The 6,360-nt window shown below is 41.4% G+C and overlaps 1 long non-coding RNA gene across 1 annotated transcript; it reads right to left on the bottom strand.

Moving 5' to 3' along the window:
• Nucleotides 1-4,297: 4,297 nt before the first annotated feature.
• On the bottom strand, nucleotides 4,298-5,936 carry LOC139062490 (uncharacterized). Its single transcript, XR_011516022.1, has 6 exons — nucleotides 5,825-5,936; nucleotides 5,204-5,296; nucleotides 4,908-5,071; nucleotides 4,762-4,833; nucleotides 4,617-4,687; nucleotides 4,298-4,521 (listed from the first exon to the last, which is right to left on the bottom strand). It is a non-coding gene; the product is annotated as an uncharacterized lncRNA (long non-coding RNA).
• Nucleotides 5,937-6,360: the final 424 nt, after the last annotated feature.

Below are 6,360 nucleotides of genomic sequence, written 5' to 3'. Positions count from 1 at the left end.
GTGGAAGTTACAGTCAAACGTAAGGTCACAGCGTCACGCCAGAAATCGCCATGGCATCAAAGCCCCTCACTTTCTGAAAAGCTATCAGATCTGAATGGTCATTACAACATCATGAAGACAGTGCATGACCTTAGTGTCATCTTGACTAAATTAGAGGGGACAAATATGGGCAGTTCACCATAAAACAATAGACTTCCTTTAGTCAGGGGGCGGGGCTTAGGTGATGTCAGCTGTCCACATTGTCACTGTCTTCAGATGTGGTCAGTGATCACACAGACAAAGTATGAAATTGATCTGATCATGCACATGGGAGTTATTAAGTCAAATAAAGTAATGGCGACTGGTCAAAGTTTGAGGCTTAGCCACGCCCATACCTTTATACTTATTTAAAATCCGACGGTTGAATTTTTTCCTCTATGTCTTAAGAGTATATAGCAGGAGTTTGAAGGTGATCGGTGGAAAGGGCGAGGAGATATCATTCTCCTTATAACGTGTGCGAAAACCACTAAATTGAGTAATTGCACCAAAATGGCCGACCTCCTGTGCGACATTGCGCTTGGCTCCAAGAGACTTTTTTGTAGGTCCTGAGACACTACATTAGTGTGCCAAATTTTGTGATCCTCAGTCAAAGCATGGCTTGGGGCTGACTGTTTTAATAGTCCTAGGGGGCACTGTTTTGGAAAATAGGCCACGCCCACAAACTTCAGCTGTCCAATTATATTAGGGGTCAGAGTAGGATCACTCATCAGAAATTGTGTGGCAATGTCACAATGATTGAAGAAATGAGAGACAAACGTATTTCCATGGCGTGATGGCGAATTTCGCCATGCTCCCAAAGCCCCGCCTTTATTCGAAACCTGCCAGTACTATAGACCTAGTGACCTCAACTTGTCTGCTGCTATTTGCCACTGTTTGGTGGTGATTGGATAAAAGGAGTCCAATAGGGAGCTGTGAAAAAAAGAGTGGCGTGGCGACAAGTCAGAGTTTGAGGCTTAGCCACGCCCACACCTTTATACTTATTTAAAATCCGACGGTTGAATTTTTTCATCTATGTCTTAAGAGTATATAGCAGAAGTGTGAAGACGATTGGTGAAAAGGGCGACGGAGCATCACTCTCCAAACAACGTGTGCGAAAACCACTAAATCACGCACTTGGACCAAAATGGCCGACTTCCTGTGCGACTTTGCACTTGGCTCCAAGAGACTTTTTTGTAGGTCCTGAGACACCACATTAGTGTACCACATTTCGTAATCCTCAGTCAAAGCATGGCTTGGGGCTGTCAGTTTTAATGGTCCTAGGGGGCGCTATTTCAGCAAATAGACCACGCCCACCGGAATGTCACATCAGATTTTTTGGGGGGCCGGACTAGGATCACTCACAAGAAGTTTCGTGGCGATATCTCTAGAAATGACGAAATGGGAGGCAAACGTAAGGCCTAAGTGGTACGCCTGAGTTCGCCGCGCCGCCACAGCCCCGCCTTCTGCATAAAACTCCCATAAAGTGACGCCAAGCAACCCCAACTTGTCTTCAGTTACCTGATACAAATTTGGGATGATTATTTGAAAGGGCAAATTTTGGAAAATTTCCCAGTAAAACTTGACCTTTTAAGTCCTGAAGGGGCGGGGCTTATGTGACATCATCAATTGACCATTCATTTGTCTTCGGGGGGCGATGATGATTGTCCATAGAAAGTTACTTTAACTGTAATTCTTTCATTTATGAAATTATAGCAATTTGAATTTTTTTGGCGAGTGCTCGAACTTTGAGGCCTGGTCCCGCCCCTTCAGTATTTACGAAAAGTCAATTTTATTGTCTCATTTTAATCGTCCGTCGCTTCTGTTCGATCGCACACTATTTTTGAGACGATCATGCGAAAAATGACCAAACTGTTCAACCAAATATAGACCCAAGAAATGGCCGAAACAGGGTCAAAATGGCCACTTTAGTCCAAAATGGCCGACTTCCTGTTTGATATTGACCATGGATGCAAGAGGCTTTTCTGTGCGTATTGTTGAGTTCTACAAGTGTACCAAATTTCATAACTGTACGATAAACTAAGCTTTATGGAGAGGGGTATTTTTCACTTTCTAGGGGGCGCTGTTCAGCCATTCTTTTATGAACTTTCACATTGCCAGTGAAATACGTAAATTTCACGCACTTTCAATATTGGGCCAGAATTTGGTGACTTTTTGGATATGCTAAGACCCCCTAAAGGCCAGTCAAAGACGCGGAAGAAAAAAGAAAGAAAGAAAGCGTAATAATAAACGGAGCAGATACAATAGGCCTTCGCAGCGCTTCGCTGCTCGGGCCTAATAAACGGAGCAGATACAATAGGCCTTCGCAGCTTCACTGCTCGGGCCTAATAAACGGAGCAGATACAATAGGCCTTCGCAGCGCTTCGCTGCTCGGGCCTAATAATAAGAAGAAACGGAGCAGATACAATAGGCCTTCGCAGCTTCACTGCTCGGGCCTAATAATAATACACACATACCAAAAATATAATAATCATAATAATAATAATAATGTATTTGATAATAAATAGATTCCAGCCATGTTTTCCCTAATAATTAATAACTCCACAGTACATGAACCACGTGATCTTAAATAGATGCAATTACATCATCATAAATGTTGTTTAACATGATAGATTTTTTTTCTCTGGACAAGAAATATACGATGTGGTCACCTCTAGATGAAATTTACATGATTTTACTTTAATTATAAATATATAATTAGAATGTGCCTGTGGGACATTTGATACACCTCTAGCTCTCAACTGTGTGTGTGTGTGTGTGTGTGTGTGTGTGTGTGTGTGTGTGTGTGTGTGTGTGTGTGTGTGTGTGTTAACAGACAGCTGTACCAGTGTTTCTAAAGCTCAGACTGGTAGAGAATTGGCACAAAGGTTAAAGTTTGACAAGAATCAATACATTTTTATGCATTTAATCTACTGATTTATGTATATAATTGCTCAAGACAGCTTGAAGTGAGTTAACTTGTAAATATTTTACAGGAGGAAAACTACTGAGATACATATCTGCGTATCAGAATTCAGCAAAAAGATAGAGATATAAGTTTTGGTCCATATCGCCCAGTCCTACTCGTGATTTCATCATCATTTACAATAAATTTTAATTATAGTTTTTTTTTTCTCAATTTGTTACAATCTCTAAAAACCAAAAATAGTTCTTCCAATTACTAAAACACACTGGCAAACACCAGTAATGCATATCATTAACAGTAATGTTTATAAAATTGGTGTTCCCTCTTTCCCATCTGATATTTAGTTAGATATTTAAAGTGCATGTCAAGTGTGCCTCAGAGTCTTACCCCACCCACGTATCAATTTTGAAAACTGCAACATTAGTAGGCGTTGCCTGGAGGACCGAGAGGGCGGAGCCGTGGCAGTGACGAAGAGACGGCTAACTAGACGAAGCTAGCTCCCTTCACTCTGAGCAGTCATTAGAAGTGGAGGACGTTTCTCCCCCTCCTTACCCAGACACTCGAGAAGAAAGGGACCAAGTCTATTTGGAGGAGACAAGCGGACATGAGCCTTATTGTTTTGAGCTTGTGAGTTGCCTGAAATTACTGGAACCGACCCAACAGACCCATCTCTGAACGTAAGTAGCCGTTAGCCATAGCATTGGATTAGCTGCAGGGTTTGTCTCCATGGCCCTAAAAAGCTAGTATTCAGCATGTTTTAGAGATTTATCTGCATCAACACACCTGGTTTTAATCAGCAACAAACAGCTGAGCTGCTTAACAGCTTATCTAACCTGTTAAAGCAGGAAAATCCACTGAAACGTGCTGGATAGCAGCTCTCCAGGAGATCTGGGCTCAAGCTAGTCTGCTGCATAAAGTTATGAAAATATACCATGAGAAAATTATTCTGTAATGTGTTCAGCCCATTAAAACTGCCCTGATTTCATTATTTATTTACTGATACTAGCTGCTCTTGGTTGCAGGTGATCCTCTGGTGTCTGCAGCTGGTCTCCTGCTGATGTCGTCGGGATCAGGAACTTCCAGAAGAATGTACCTTTCAATGACTCTTTCCCCCTTATTTGTTATATTAATTAAATAAATCTCAATTTATATATTTCCTGTTTTTGTTCATGTCCATAAATACTTAAACATGCTTGAAATTAAAACGAGCTTTTAACAGTGAGGTGCTAGTTTAGTTCATCACAATAGAGCTAGTTAAACATGCGACAATGTGATAATTCAATTAATGTAATTTATAAATATCCATTAAAATATCAAAACTGGAATCAAAATGAGATATTTGGCAGCACAAAAAACTTGTCAAACACAATATTTATTATAATAATTGTAGGCAGACAGGAGACAGAGCTGATGGAGGTTCTCAGTCATCGAAGGATGGCTGAAGGCTTTCCAGGAACAGGAGATGTGGTGTTGTCTCTTCTCTCTCTATTCTGCCAGATGAGCTGATAGGTTACAGGTGTGTGAGGACATCCTCATGCTGTCATAACCAGATGACAGGAGTTATCAGGTGATCAGCCAGGCTAATGATGAGATGCAGAAAGAAAACAAATCATGCAGAAAGAAAACAAATCCAGGACAGTGTACAGTAATAAAAATAATATGTGGTGTTGCTTACCTTATGTGCTCTTATAGAGTTATTAACGTGTGCCTGCCTCATGGTGTAGAGTCCATATTTTGCTGAGTGTCCTGCAGTAATGCAGGTTATTAGTTAATTTACTTTTGATAGCAAAAACAAAATATTTAATTTAAAAGTTATTTACCAGGTGAATCAGCTCACACGTCACCACCTGGTGGTGACCACCAAGTGTCACAGGGCCAGAATCAGTAGCCTCCTTCATGATGTAATCACATACTTATTTAATTGTTAATATCTTAAAAATTCAGAAATGTTTTAATTTTTTTTTACCTTGAACAGTTCACTGAGCTTGCACTGTCACTGAGGTGGAAGCTGGAATCAACAGCAGACACCTCACACCGTGGTCTTTTCAGGAGGTGTGGATGCTCTGGGACCTTCTGGAAGATGAATTTCTGTCATGGTCCCTGTGTCACAAGACACTGAGGCTGTGAGCTCTATAAAAACAAAGAAGCAGCACATTTATAAATGTTTAAAAGAGCATAAAATCACTTGTAACAATCTGTAAAACAAATTAAAACTAGAAGATAATAAAATGTTTACATAGAAGATTATTAAAAATAATTCACCTTTGCTACGGGTAACACCACGTCAGCCTGGACAAGTGCATTCTTGCAGATTACTAAATCAGTCTGACAGCCAGTGTCTTGGGTAGATTTAGCCTGAAAAAAAAAATAGAAGCACATTGATGTTTATAAAGTCAGATAAAATACAAAAGAAACTGTCCCATATAGGCGCTTTATAACATTCCTAGTGTGTGATGTTATTATAAAGTAAAAGTCAGTCACATATGATGTGGAGACCCTGAAATGCGACCTCCTGAACAGAATTCCTCACGGAACCGGGTCACGCTGTGCTAGATTTCACGCTGTAATGCTGTCTGTCAACTAGTGCTGCGTCAGTTTAGAGTCACTGCTGCTGAATTACCGACTGACACAAAAACAACCCGAATTTTCTCTGAGCCTGACAGTCATGTGGACCGTTTTGTCGGCCAGGGCTTCGAGATATGTTCCGATTCGCCGCTGATTCTAACCTTACATCCCGTTCCACATTTTGTGAACTTGACAAAATAGCCCGAAGGCAGTGCAGACTGATATTAGCTAAATGGAGTGAACCACGTCTCTCAAACTTTGCATTTAGGTAGGAAATTGTCTTTAGAAGATGTTAAAACTTTTATTTAGCTTACTCACCTCAGACTGTAGCCCGTCATGGTGGGGGAGCAGAGTCGGTGGGCTGCATCTAAATCGCGGAAGAGCCACGGTGGGCACAGCCTCCCTCTTGGAACAGAGACGTGCAGAATCGCGGGTAAAATGCTGGTTGCAAACTACAGCACCAGGCGGGAGCTGAATCTTTTCCAGACACGCAACCACTGGCGCCTAATTTCTAAGTCCAGCGGAAAGGAGTGCAACCCGACAGAGCTCCGCAACCATACTACACTACACCATCTCACCATGCTAACACGATATGGAGCACTAAACCCGAACTACTTTCCTAATTACACTAACAGCCAAACAGTAACTAAACTACAATATCCAACAGCCAAGCTAACACTAAATAAGTATGTATAACACTAAAAGCTATGCTAAAGACTAGGATATGCTAATGCTATATGCTAATGCTGAACTACGGCTAGCCTCCTACACTCTCATGCAAATCCAACTCCCAACTCGCCACAAGGCGTGGCCGAGACTCCCGATGCTTTTATAACGTTGACACAGAGCTGCTA

The sequence above is a fragment of the Nothobranchius furzeri genome, chromosome 13, assembly GCF_043380555.1.
Source record: "Nothobranchius furzeri strain GRZ-AD chromosome 13, NfurGRZ-RIMD1, whole genome shotgun sequence".
Classification (NCBI taxonomy): domain Eukaryota; kingdom Metazoa; phylum Chordata; class Actinopteri; order Cyprinodontiformes; family Nothobranchiidae; genus Nothobranchius; species Nothobranchius furzeri.
This window is presented reverse-complemented; position numbering and strand designations above follow the sequence as displayed.